Genomic DNA, 13775 nt, shown 5'->3' on the forward strand with positions numbered 1-13775 from the left:
GAATGGGTATTGTTTTGGTTTTATATCAACCTACTGTAGGTTTTAGGTTGACTACAGCAGGTATAGGCTACATACATCATAGGGAGTTTTTTTAATGACCCAAATCAAGTAAAACGTCTCTTACTCAAGTATTTGTAGCATGCTAAAGACAAATTTAAGTATATAAAATACAGTTTCCAACAACAAAATTTTGTCTTGTGAAAAAGACTAGTGTGGTGGTGAGAAAAAAAAAGTATTGTCAAGTTACGTATATGTAATACATTTCTTAGAATCATTGATTCATTATCCTGCAACTTTTAGACATAAGTACTTTTGGGGTAACTAATTTGAGAATATAAATTAGAATTTTTTTTTTAGTTATATAGTTGAAGTCAGAATTATTAGCCCTCCTTTAAATTTATTTTTCTTTTTTTAAATGTTTCCCAAATGATGTTTAACAGAGCAAGGAAATTTTCACATTATGTCTGATAATATTTTTCTTCTGGAGATTTTCTTCTTTGTTTTATTTAGGCTAGAATAAAAGCAGTTTTTAATTTTTTTTAAAAAATATTTAAGAACAAAATTATTAGCCTCTTAAGCTATATATTTTTTCATAGTCTACCGAACTAACCGTCCTTATACAAGAACTGGCCTAATTACCCTAACATGCCTAGTTAACTTATAGTTAAGCCTTTAAATGTAACTTTAAGCTAGAAGTTTCTTGAAAATATTTAGTAAAATATTATTTACTGTCATCATGGAAAAGTAGAAAGTTTAGGAAAGTCAGTGAAATCTACTTTAAAATTGTACATAAATATATCCAACCAACCAGTTTCTCAAGACATATATTTGATCTTTTTGAATCTTGAGTTTTTGTGGAATGGATGTTGACACTGTTTTGCATTTGTTTTTTGATTGTATGTATATTAAATATTTTTTTATTTAATATACTGAGTGGTCATAGATTAAATATAAAGAAAAGATATGCCATATTTTACATAGATAAAAAAAGATATGAGGCTTATGTTAAACCTTATATTAGTACACTCTCAGAAATAAGGGTACAAAAGCTGTCTCTGGGGTGGTACCATCTCAAAAGCTACAAATTTGTACCTAAAGGGTCCATATTAGCACCTGAAGGGTACATATTAGTTAAAATGTTTAGGAACAAATATATGCTTTTGAGGTACCAATATGGACCCTAAGTCACAGCGACAGTGACAGCTCTTGTACCTTTATTTCTGAGAGTGTAGGCAAGTTTCATATAGGCTACACAAGTGTAAATGATCTTCAGTTTCAAGGCTGATTTAAAAAATATTTTAGAACTCTTAAAGGACTTTCAATTCGTGAAGCAACCAGAACTGTAAATATAGCCTACTCCAAAAACTAAACTCCTTTATGGTAATTGTTATGTATAGTGTACGCTCTTTTAGTCTTTGTTTGTTTCCTTCTTTCTTTTTTAAATTTTAAGTAGGCTATTTTATGCTAAAATGTGAATATCTTATTGTAATATTTATTATGCATTTGATTGGAAATGCTAAGCAAGTAAAAGAATAATAAAAAAGACCCTTCATTAGCACAACTGACCGCGGGTCGGCGCTCTGCTCCTCAGCGCCTTTACATTCCCCTCTTCTGGAAGCGCGTCGTCCGCCAGATGTCGCGGCATCTCTGCGTGGGAAGAGGAGAGAGGAGGGGCCTGGGAATCCGCTGCTTCCCATTCCAGGCGCAGGGGCACAACATGGCGGATTAGGAGGCGACCGAAGCGCCCGGATACAACGAACAAATACTGGGATACCGTTTCCCCTTTCCGTGGAGACGCCAGGAATACAGGCTTTTCGGACGGCTAACGCGCTCCATCGAGACTCCCCGAGACATGCGTTTTGGATAACAGTTCGCGTTGCTGTGCCTCACTCCAAATTGGCTGTCTGTCCGAGATCATTCCTATCACCCAGGCCCCCCACCCCGAACACACTCTCGGTTCCTGGGGTGTGGAGACAGGGGCCGGGGAAGTGGAAAACAAGCGCACTTTTATCTGGAACATCAGGCTCCGTGCTGCGGGACAGGGCTGTCAGGGTGAGTAACATCGCTGCTTCTCTCAACATATTAACAGCGCAAACTTCTCTTTAGTCTGATGTCTGTCCCTTGTGTCACCCTGCTTTTTGTCACGTTAGTGAGTCGACTAAAGAAAACAACGCGCTTTGTGGCACATCCGAAATCCCACCGCGGATTTATGTAACGTGAACGCGCCGCGCAGGGATGTTCACGCAATAATGTTGGAAGCAACGCTTAACATTTGCCGAAGTAGCTGGGAGGCAAGGAGGGAAAATGAGGGGGTGGGGGGCGAGGGGGTTCTGCCGAGAACAGGGAGGGGGAAGAGGAAGGAGAGACACGCAGAGCTTTTGGTGGAAGTCGGGCTGATTGTGCGCCAGAACGCAGGCGTGATTTCTGACTGGATACAATGAAAACATTATGAGGGGGTTCACTTGATGCGTCGTGTCAGTGTTAGTGGTCCTATTCTGGACGCGTTGCGAAAATATTAGCTTTGATATGTGGTGGAGATGTTACTTTTAACGACCCCTGACTAACTTGAAAGTTCTGGAAAAGATATAGCCTGCTGTGTCATTATACATAGTTTTAAATTGGATATAGTAAGCTATTCACATGTGGACGTTGTACGGAAACTATTAATTCTATCACCATGCAGTGTGTAACATTATGAAAGATTCCTCACTTGATGGATTGTGTCCAGGCCTAGTGATAAGTGGTCAGGTTGTTGCAATTAACGGTCCTAGACTGGGTCAATTTTAACAGTCTGCATATTTACTGACTTGTTTCATTGTATCAACTTTAATGGTTCTGGAATAGATGGCTTTAGACTGGATACATGTTCCATATAGGCATGGGCCGGTTTCACGGCATTGTGACTACTGCTTTAAAAAATATTCTTTGTAATTGTCTGGGTAATAAAAATAAATAAATTCGCATTTGAAGACAATATATTTTATTTTGAGAAATATATAATATGTTTTTGAGCAGTAAACATGTCAGTCTATAATAATTCAAATGAATCATTGACTTCTGCTGTCTTCATTTGTTTCCAAAACACAGATTTCTTTACATTTTAAAACGGCATCTTTGCATATTTTTTCTGCTGGAGATACTGTTTTCCTAAAAAACTAAATCTAAATAAAAAACTTACACATACCTTTGGAACGGTAGCCTATTAAAGAAAATGTTGTCGATTTTAAAACCTTGACTTTTCCAAAGCCCGGTATACCTTGAAAATGGAAAACGTCCCATGCCTATACTATCTTTATCATTTCTGTCTGTAAGCAGTGGAACATTGTGAAATTTTCTACATTGTTGACAGTCTTGTACTGGATAGCTGATAAGTGGTTTAGTTGTTACTGTTAATGTTTGTTTTGATAAGTTGTAACAGTCTGTATGACTGTTGGCTTGATATGTTGTAGCTAATGATTCTGGAATAGATACCATATAGTAACAGTGCAAATATTCTAGACTGAACAGTACAAATATATTTGTTGTACCACATGAGTAACTTCTGACTCGATGCTCACTTGATGCATCATGTCAGTTTAGGGATGCACTGATATGTTTATTTTTTATTTTTTAGGCCGATATCGATAACCAATAGCTATTAAGATTTGGTGGCCGATAGCTGATATATTAGCCAATAAATATTTCAAAATGTTATATTTTCATACAGTAAACAACTGATTTTATTTAAAAAAAAAAAAAACTTCATAAAAGTTTGATCTGATCTTATTAGCTGAACAGTTAAAACAAAAAAACAAACAAACAACAATTTCAAAATCGCAAGGTGATCATATAGACCTATATTTATAATTTTACACGAGTTAACATGCCAATAATAAATTATTTTGGTTTATTCGCATAGCAAATTAACATGCAACTTGACTGTTGCATATAAATAATATATTAAATATATTAAATATGTTTATGTTAAATGAGCAATTCCATGCAAATGTCAACCTTGCCATGAAAAAAGTTAAGTTTTCACCAGAATACCAAAACGTTTTTTGTGTAAGCAAGTATTTTAAAGTACTTCAGAAATGTCTCTGTGTCAATGTTTTCAAACAATTATATTTGAATTGCCAAAGTCACACAAATGACAATTTCACATCGGTCACATCCATAACAGAAAGGATGTCACATCCATAAGTAAGCTTTTACCTCATAAATGTCAAAAATATTAAATCAAATCAATCATGTTTGTTTTATAATGAGCCGAGTCTTACCCTTGTGATTAGCATTTTTAATTTTTTTTTGGGTTGTGCAGTTTAGTTCATAGAATTTCTACAAAGTATGTTGTATACTGCAAACTCGCATACTTTTTTGGTCACATATATTTTAAGTAAAATGAAAATGAAGTATTGAAACCAGTAAAATGTGTTACAGTAATGTACATGCGTAGAAATATGTAATGTCTAAAAAAGTGTTTTGAGAGGTGTTATGACAGTTCAGAGCCACCATACATCGAAAAACTAAATACAGATAGTATTACTTTAGAAAATGTGGCAAAAATTCGTCCCATTGGGCTTTTTAGATTATTTGAACACATGTAGGTGCTGCTTCAGACAACGCGTCTATTTTCATTCTTGCTGTTAATTGCAGGAAAAATGATCGGCGAGGTTTATAATAAACTGCTGTAAGTTTGAAGCTTTAACTGCAGGTGGTGCGTGGTACACGTGAAGCGGAGTCAGATTTGTGATGAAAAGGTAAATACCTTTAGAGTGGATATATGGATATTGTGCAATATGATTCATTGTAAGAACGAGAATGAGCGATGCTTGACTTTTTACATGATAAAAATATTGATAGTTCTAGAATGCATACATTAACAATATTAGTACTTCTGTACAGCGCATTATACCAGGAGCCTATTCATTTTAATGATTTATTTCAGAGCAGACACATAATAGAAGTGATCTCTGACTGGTTAAGGTTTTAGAAACTTAAACAATTTATCATTGAAATTCACTGAATAAGATTAAACTATAAGAATGGCTTCGGGCTGGATAGGTTGTAACAATCAATTGGTCCAGATTAAATTTGTTGTAGCTATCTAAATATTTTTTGACTTGATACGTTGTTGCAGTATCAGTAGTTCTTGTGGATGCAATATTAATTATCTCTGATTATTTGAGATGTAGCAATTATCGGGATTGTATAGTTTTTATTCCTATATGTTGTATCAATGTATGAATGATTGCTGGCACAAACAATAACCGTATTCAAGATATACCGCGGTTTGGAAAAGACAAGGTTATAATTTCAGCTATAATGTTCCTAAGGTATGTGTTAGATTTTTTTTTTTTTTTTTTACATTTTTTTGTGTTTTTTAGGAAAACAGTATCTCCAGAAGAAAAGATATCCTAAGATGCCTTTTAAAAAATGTAAGGAATTCTCTTTTAAAAAATGTAAGGAATTCTGTGTTTTTGAAACTAATATCAATGGTTCGTTTTCATTATTCGGCTTGACATGTTTACTGCCCCAAAATATTATAATTTATAATAATTATAAGTTTCTCAAAATATAATATATTGTGTTCAATGGGTGAAAAAAATAGTTTTTTTACCTAGACATTTGAAAAGAATATATTTTAGAGCAGTAATCACAATACCGTAAAACCGGGATATTTTTATCCAAGGTTATCATATTGTCAGAAACATATGCCTATGAATGACTTTACCATTATGTGGAATTTTGGCTATGAAGTCAGTAATTACCAGTCAAAGCTTTAAATTGTATAAATATAGATTGTTAATAGAATATGAATAGAAATGAAAAGAACATGTAATGTTTTCTAATACATTGCCAGTTTTTCCATGGTTGAACTTGAGCTACTGGTTATTTATAAAATATACCAGAAGAATTTACCAGTGTACTTTAAAGTGATATTCTTGCATGGGCTTAGTTAAGTTGACATGTCATATACAAAGTCTTCATTCCCTATAATCTTCTAAGCTGCCTTGACACCATCTACATTGTAAAAGCGTTTTAGAAATAAAGATGAATTGAATTGAATCAAATTAAAATGATTGACAGCTTGAATTGTCTTTAACTGAATAGATTGTTGTAATAATGATCTATTAGGTTTTCTTTTTAATAAAATAATCAGTCTGGCTATATTGTAGAGTTGTAAAAAATTTGTGACATTTAGCATTATGGAGGATTTCTGAATGGACAAAGTGGATAATAAACTAAAAGTTCCTAACTATATGCTCTCAGACTGAATACATTGTATCAATATTAATCTTACCAGACTGGATGCATTCTGAACGTTGTAACAATGGATGGGAAGACAATGGGAGTCCAGTGCGTTCGCGTCACGCGCTGTGGGCATGCTGAAAGTGAACATATTGATCAGCGCTTTGTCGCTACATGTTTTTAAAAGGTCTGCTATGTGTGTGTGGGGAGAGAGAGGAGGGGGTTCACGAGGGAGTTGGTAGATGTGGAGCATTTGAGCACACAAACACAGGAATTATGTAGCTCAGACATTCCCTCAAGTGCGCTATCCATTGTCTGCACTAAGGTGAAAGTCAGCATGCTAATTTGCCCAATTTCTTTTTAACAAACGTGATTTCTCTTAAGGTTTTTACTCAACTTGCAGTGGAAGCATGCCTATAGAGAACACTGAATTGAAAGTCTAGTCACTAAACACTAGCGTTAATCTCTTTAACTGGGTCCTAAATGAACATGAAGGAGTTGTATATGTTTGTTTCTATGTTTTTAGTTGCATTTTGAGGATGTGAGGACCAGGTATGTGCGATAGCTTGTAGTTTGCACTATATTAGTAAAAATTCTCCCCATGATAAAAAATATACTTTTAATAATGATAATGCACGGTGACGCAGTGGGTAGCACAATCGCCTCACAGCGAGAAGGTTGCTGGTTTGAGCCTCGGCTGGGTCTGTTGGGATTTCTGTGTGGAGTTTGCATGTTTTCCTTGTGTTTGGGTGGGTTTCCTCCAGGTGCTCTGGTTTTTTCCACAAGTCCAAAAACAACATGTGGTATAGACGATTTAGGTTATATAAATTGTCCGTAGCGTATAAGTGTGTATGGATGTTTCCCAGTGATGGGTTGCCGCTGGAAGGGCATCCGCTGCTTAAAACACAGTTCATTCTGTTGTGGCGACCCCAGATTAATAAAGGGACTCATCCAAAATTAAATTGAATACAAAATAATAATAAAAAAACTTGAATTTGTTTCATAAAATTATTATAAATGTGATATTTTTGTGTGTGTGAGCCTGTTTGCCTAAAGATCCACTAATTTTGGTCTAAATTTACTTTATAAAACCAGTTGAGTGTTTGAAATAACTCATTTTTGGGACCAGGGATGCTTCACAAAGCAAGTAGTCATGCTAATTTATTACATACAGTTTATATGATATATTATATATTCAATATATGACAATTGCTATAGGTCAGTTGCATTATAAATATACCTTATACTTAAAATTAAAAATACTTTGTATAGTTTGAGGAACACAAATAATCTACACTCACTGGCCACTTTATTAGGTACACCTTGCTACTATCGGGTTGGACTCCCGTTTGCCTCCAGAGCTGCCTTAATTCTTAGTGACACAGATTTAACAAAGTACTGGAAATATTCCTCTGAGATTTTGGTCCATGTTGGCATGATAGCATCACGCATTTGCTGCAGATTTGCAGGCCGCACATGATGCGAATCTCCTGTTCCAACACATCCTTAAGGTGCTCTATTGGATTGTAATCTGGGGACTGTGGAGGCCATTTGAGTAAAGTGAACTCATTGTCATGTTCAAGAAACCAGTCTAGGTTGATTCATGCTTTATGATGTGGTCCGTTATCCTGCTAGAAGTAGCCATCAGAAGATATGGACACTGTGGTCATAAAGGGATGGACATGGCCAGCAACAATACACAGGCTGTGGCATTGACATCATGCTCACTTGGTACAAATGAGCCCAAAGTGTGCCAAGAAAATATGTCCCTCACTAATACACCACCACCAGTAGCCTGAATCATTGATACAAGGCAGAATGTTAATTTGCGTGAATTAGCATTAACAAGCAGTTGGACATATATTGCGAATGAGAGTTTGTTTTTTGTCTTCATGTTTGATTCATTTTTTTAAATCCTTTTTTCTGTTCTGCAGTGGTAACTGACGTCTTTTCTTCAGTGTTGTGTATGTGGAGATTATGTGCAAAGGCCCACTGTAGAGTCTAGTATGAACAACACTGATTCAGAGGTTATTTCTAACCTGCTTCAGCACATCTGCTTTTGCATTTTATATTATCCTCAAAAACTTGATTAGCTGCCTCAGTGTGTTTAAATATGGTTGAGCTCTGCAGAATAGTGGGCATCCAGGAGCAGGGTTGAAGACGTATGATTACTTGTGATTACTTTTCTTTAAAGATACAGAAATGTTTTGATTATTGGTACTTATGAATTATTGTCATTAATGATATTATATCACATCAAAAATTGAAACGTCTATAAAAGTATGTAAAGCAATATAAAGTCCATAACGCTCATCTCTAGTGAGGACGATTGAATTGATTTAGGTGTCTCATGTCCACATTCAATCATGCTGATACTAATTGTTGTATTTTGGAGAGCGTATTTGACCTTCCATGTTTAATAATAAACTTTTGAAGGAAAAATCTCAGCACATCATTATTGAGATGTTTTTGCAATCACATTAAATTACAAAGCAAATCAATTCATACACTGTAAAAACCAACAAGCAGAGATTGCAAAAGCACATGCATCATTTACTCTAGTACACCTGCATATGTTTAAAACAACTGTGGTAAAAGTTGAAGTACTGACTACATTTTTCTGCTCAAGTAAAAGTAAAGAAGTATGGCCTAAAACGTGTACTTAAGAAGCATTCATTACCTGTTTTAATTTCACGTTGATAACTAGACCGCTCATCGTTTGGATACATTTGTACAGAAGAACTTTCATTACGTTATGTTGTAAAAACGTTGTCCATTCTTAGCAGGAATGTAGCCAAGCAAGATCACGCTACAGTATTGCTCAACAACATTGCTCAAAAACTTGCCCATGTATCATCACCTTTTCTCAAACTCTAAAGAAAACAAAACTCTTAGTACAGTAACACCGTATTTATACTTCATTTACTTCCCGTCTCTACCAACACATTTAAGACGTTACTTAAAATGAGTAAACATGTTACCTTAAAAGCATTAAGTTGACTTGAACTTGAAACCCATTGTAATGTAGAGCTGTTAAGTTGACATTTTGCATTACTACTTAATATTATATTGCATTTCTGTTGTAAAAATGTCTAGCTCAGGGTGTAAGGTGTGTTTGACTTTTTAAGATTTTTAAATGATTTTCCATCACATCAGAAATCTGCACTGTGAAAAAATATTGCTGCCTGCCTGCAATTTCTGAATAAATGAACTTTTCTAGTCATCTCAACTTGCATCAATTAAAAATATGAAGTTAAACTTTGTATGACTTTAAAAATGTAGTTGAAACCTGGTTAACTTATCCAAATAAGTTAAAGCAACATACAAATATTTGTTGGCTTGACTTTTTGTCATTACATTAATCACAGTGTGTGAATGTAAACGTTTCTGTGCTCCTACTGGTCAGGGTTAGCAAACATTAAAAGTTTTTTTGTCACGCGATCATAGTCTTGATAGGCATTTCACAATTATCATGACATGGACATGACCATCATTTTTGCTGATTTTAGCTGATTGTGCAACATCTGTCTCTGTTGGAGGTGTCAGTATGGTTAACACTGTAGTTCTTACAAGGGGTGTCAAAATTAACCAGTTATTAAGTAGTGACATTATTTATCTCATATGCGCTATGTCGCCATAGCTTACTATGGCGAGGGAGGCGAGCGCGAGTATTTACAATGCTCCATCTGCTTAAAAATGCAGAAACTCCACAATTTCACTGCGTGTGTGTTTGCTGGACATTCTTTCACTGACACTTACAGCAGAAGCCCCTGTTTCACTGCGATTGAGAGAATAAAAATAAACTCCATTTCTCTCTCTCTCTCTCTCTTTCTTTCTCTTTCTTTCTCGCTCTCCCTCTCTCTCTCTCACTGTGGCCCATTTGACCTACTGGCATGACTTTTCCTCTCCTCTCGGCTGTTACAGTGATACTTCTGGATACAAGCACGACCGCATGTCTGCAGAGTTTTCTCCACAATGTCTATCTGTCACTCATCTGTGAAGAGCGCAGCGTGCAAGAGCCAATCGCAGCCCTTTCTGTTGTGCTTGTGACCAATCAAAGTGGTGTAAAAGAACTTGGTAGACAAGAATCAGAAAGCGAGCGGTATATCTATGTTTGTTTAAATTATTTGCTATAAATGCTCATGTTGTTTAATGGTACAGTTTATATATCTGATTGTTTGTGTTAAAGGACAAAATTGTATTACAATTAGCACCAAAATAGAGTAACCATTTCTACTTTTTTTGTGTCAGCAATTATTTTACAGCACTTTAAAAATACTCATAAATTGATCTGTCAGTGTTTCAAACTATTATATTTAATTTGCCATAATCACACAAGTGGCAATTTCACATCCATAACGACACTTTTTCCACATAACTGCAAAAATGTCAAATAAAATAAAATCATTCATTTTAATTATATAGTAAGGTGACTTATATCTGTTTGACTAGCATTGTTTCTTTTGGGTTGTGACAGAATTTCTACAAGTCTGTAGTAGACAGTAAACTCGCAAACTTTTTTTGTCACATCCATAGCGCATGTATATTTTTCTCATTTAAAATATAAAAAGTGTTTACAGATTGATATTTTTCTGATCCCATAACTCTAGTAGTTTTGGAAAATATAAACAGATGTTTCAATGTAACGTTTACGTATACTTTCTATATGACTTTGTTTTGAGTTTTCACTGCAAATGTCACATCTAAAACGCTGGAATTGCTCAAATATTTTTATACCTTTTAATACTAAAAATGCTGTGCTGTGAAGAAAATATAAAACTGTGTATGGAAAGCACAGTCGATGCACCGTGATATCGAATTGAACCGATTCGATGGCATGATAATCGTAACCGAACCAAACCGTGAGACCATTGTAGGTTCACAGCTGTAGTTCCTACTCTAAATTACATTAGTATATTTTCATGAGGCTGTATGACAACTGAAAATAAATCTGGTACCAGATATTTCAGCCTTTATTTAACATTCATTATTATTTATTTAGGATATGAGTTTTCACATTCTGATTCCAATAGCTAATTATTAAATTGCTAAAAGGACTATAAATAAATCATATATTCTGAAGAATAAGATATTATGTGTTCTTTGGAAGAGTGTACTTGCATTGGGATGATATTATATTGTCATTTTGGCGATATATAATGGGTGGCATAAAATGGCCTTAAAATGACAAATGTTGTTTATCTCAATAAATTTTGGTGCAATATATTGTATAACAAATGGATCTCGTGACAGGCCTAGTTATTGATGCACTCTCAGATTTATCCTATTTCATTGCAGGCCTTTAAACTGGGTCATATAAGGATATTTCCCAATAAAATAGTTTCTCTAATTTTATTGTCGACTAATTGTTTAAATTTTAGTAGTGACTCTTTATTCAATATCAGTATTTAAAGTCATCAATTATAAAATGACTTGAATTTGAGCTTTAATGGAGCTCTGTGGAGGACAATAGTGTCATTCAGCTCGGTTTAGATTCAATTGCATTCAATCAGTTTCAATGCTGTAGAGTTCAATTCTGAAACTAGAGACAATCACACCATTATGCGGCTCAGATCAAGACTCATTCAATAGTGTCAGTGAAGTCAGATCAATAGTGTTCTGTTAATGTTAATTGTCTTTTTAATCCCCAACTGAGCAAACCAATAGAGATGGTTACAACAAATGTAAAACTCTATTATAATTATATGTCCGCTCTGGATTTTAATGGACATGCACATGTGAAAAAGCTCATCTGCAGCATTCTTGACCAGCTCTTTTAGAATTGGGAGAACAGATATTTGTACATTTTGTTCTCTGCTCTCCTAACAATTCAGCTGGTGTTATCGAACATTTGATGTCATAGGTCTAGTCTCACCCTGCTTGGGTTTCTTTATCGACTCGTCCTGTGTGGACCTGTTATTACTTCTTCCTGCAAGCCATTTGGTTATGAAATAGACCTGCACTTTGAGGGACTTGCTAAGATGTAGTTCTTCTCAGAGAGGTTAACTTGAGTTTTCTAACTGGATTTTCTGCAACTGTGTGGATTTTGTAATTATTATAGGCATTAGATAATAATTTGCATGCATTGTGAAAATGTGCCATTTATTTTAAAAAATAGTGGTAACACTATTGCTCGTATTATTTTTAAGTAGTTTGAAAACTTGTTTTTTTTTGTAGCAAAAACCACTTGAATAAATCATGTGAAAATTACTACATTTTTTGAGTGTTAAATAAGGATTTTAAAATTATTAGTGGAATGTGCTTTTATAATTTAAGCAAATCCACCACAATTTACTCATATTGATTTTTTTTCAAAAATCAAAAATCACTTAAAAGAATCATGTGAAAATTACTAGGTTTTTTGAGTGATAGATGATCATTTTATTATTAGTTGAATGTGCTTTTATAATTTAAGTAAATTACCCACCTTTTAATCATATTTATTAATAAAAATTACTCATTCATAAAATGTAATATATCGTTTATAATGAAATATACACAATACATTTTTGCCAAATATCATTTTATTTCATGTTCCACAGATAACAAAATGGTATAATTTGTTAAACAAATCTACTTAAAATTTACAGCAATGTTAAGCTCTGAAAAAAAGTCCTTTGTCTATATCATGGAAAACAAATGTTCTGTCAACTTTCTTTTGCAGGAATAGTCACATTTTAGACAAACTCTGACAGAATTGCACAACATATAAAACCATTATGAAAGCTGTATCTCAAAATATTAGCAACACAATAAATCAGTCAACGCAGTGAAAATCACCCAAAAGTTTGTAACAGTGAGTTTGTGTCAGGAAATTAGAAGTTTGTTTTTGAGTGATTTTAATTTAGGGGGAATACTTGTATAAATCCAGTTTAGCAATTCTAGATTTTCCAAGCCAGCCATGACTCCTGCATTGTCTTGGAGGATGAGGAAGTCCTCATGGTTGGTCATCTCTCTGGCAGACAGCAATTCTCTGTGCATTCCTACACTGTAAAATAAACAAATGCAAATATGTAGAATGCAGTTTACTGAAAACTATAAGTATCTAAAACAGTTTAAAGACACTTACATTGCACTCCTGGATGAACTCTTCCTCTTGTTCACAAATACACCAGCAACAGAAGACGACATCTCTCATCTCCCTGATTTAATGTGAGGTCTGATGCAACAAAAGTGTAGAAATTAGTAATATTGCCTTATAATAATAATACACAAATATCATGGTAAAAAATACCTGCTTTATGGCACCCATACACTGCTCCTCTTTTGTAGGAAAATACTGTAAAAAATGTCTTCATTAATCTGAAAAAAAAATAAGCAAACAAATATTAGTATTTATATACAATATTATATAAAACACAGTTAGTTACATTTACATCATCACTGCTGTAAAAGGAACCTTATAAAATGGAAAAAACACTAGCTGTGCATAAACCCCATTGAATAGCTATAGCTAACATACTAGCTTAGGCTAACCAACAAGTTCACTGTTGTTTGTCCACCCCGCTTAAATGTTGCCTGATCAAACTAAGCTCCCGAACAAG

At 34.4% G+C, this 13775-nt stretch overlaps 1 protein-coding gene across 2 annotated transcripts in view; it reads left to right on the forward strand.

Annotated features, from left to right (window-relative positions):
* Positions 1-1695: 1695 nt before the first annotated feature.
* Positions 1696-13775, forward strand: part of ptpra (protein tyrosine phosphatase receptor type A) — a 61559-nt gene continuing 49479 nt past the window's right edge. The window contains exon 1 of one of the 2 annotated variants that reach the window (XM_087299130.1): positions 1696-2052. The gene's annotated coding sequence lies outside the window, so the exon portion shown is untranslated. 2 annotated transcript variants of the gene reach the window in all.

Source organism: Danio rerio, chromosome 21, assembly GCF_052040795.2.
Source record: "Danio rerio strain M-AB ecotype USA chromosome 21, GRCz13ab, whole genome shotgun sequence".
Classification (NCBI taxonomy): domain Eukaryota; kingdom Metazoa; phylum Chordata; class Actinopteri; order Cypriniformes; family Danionidae; genus Danio; species Danio rerio.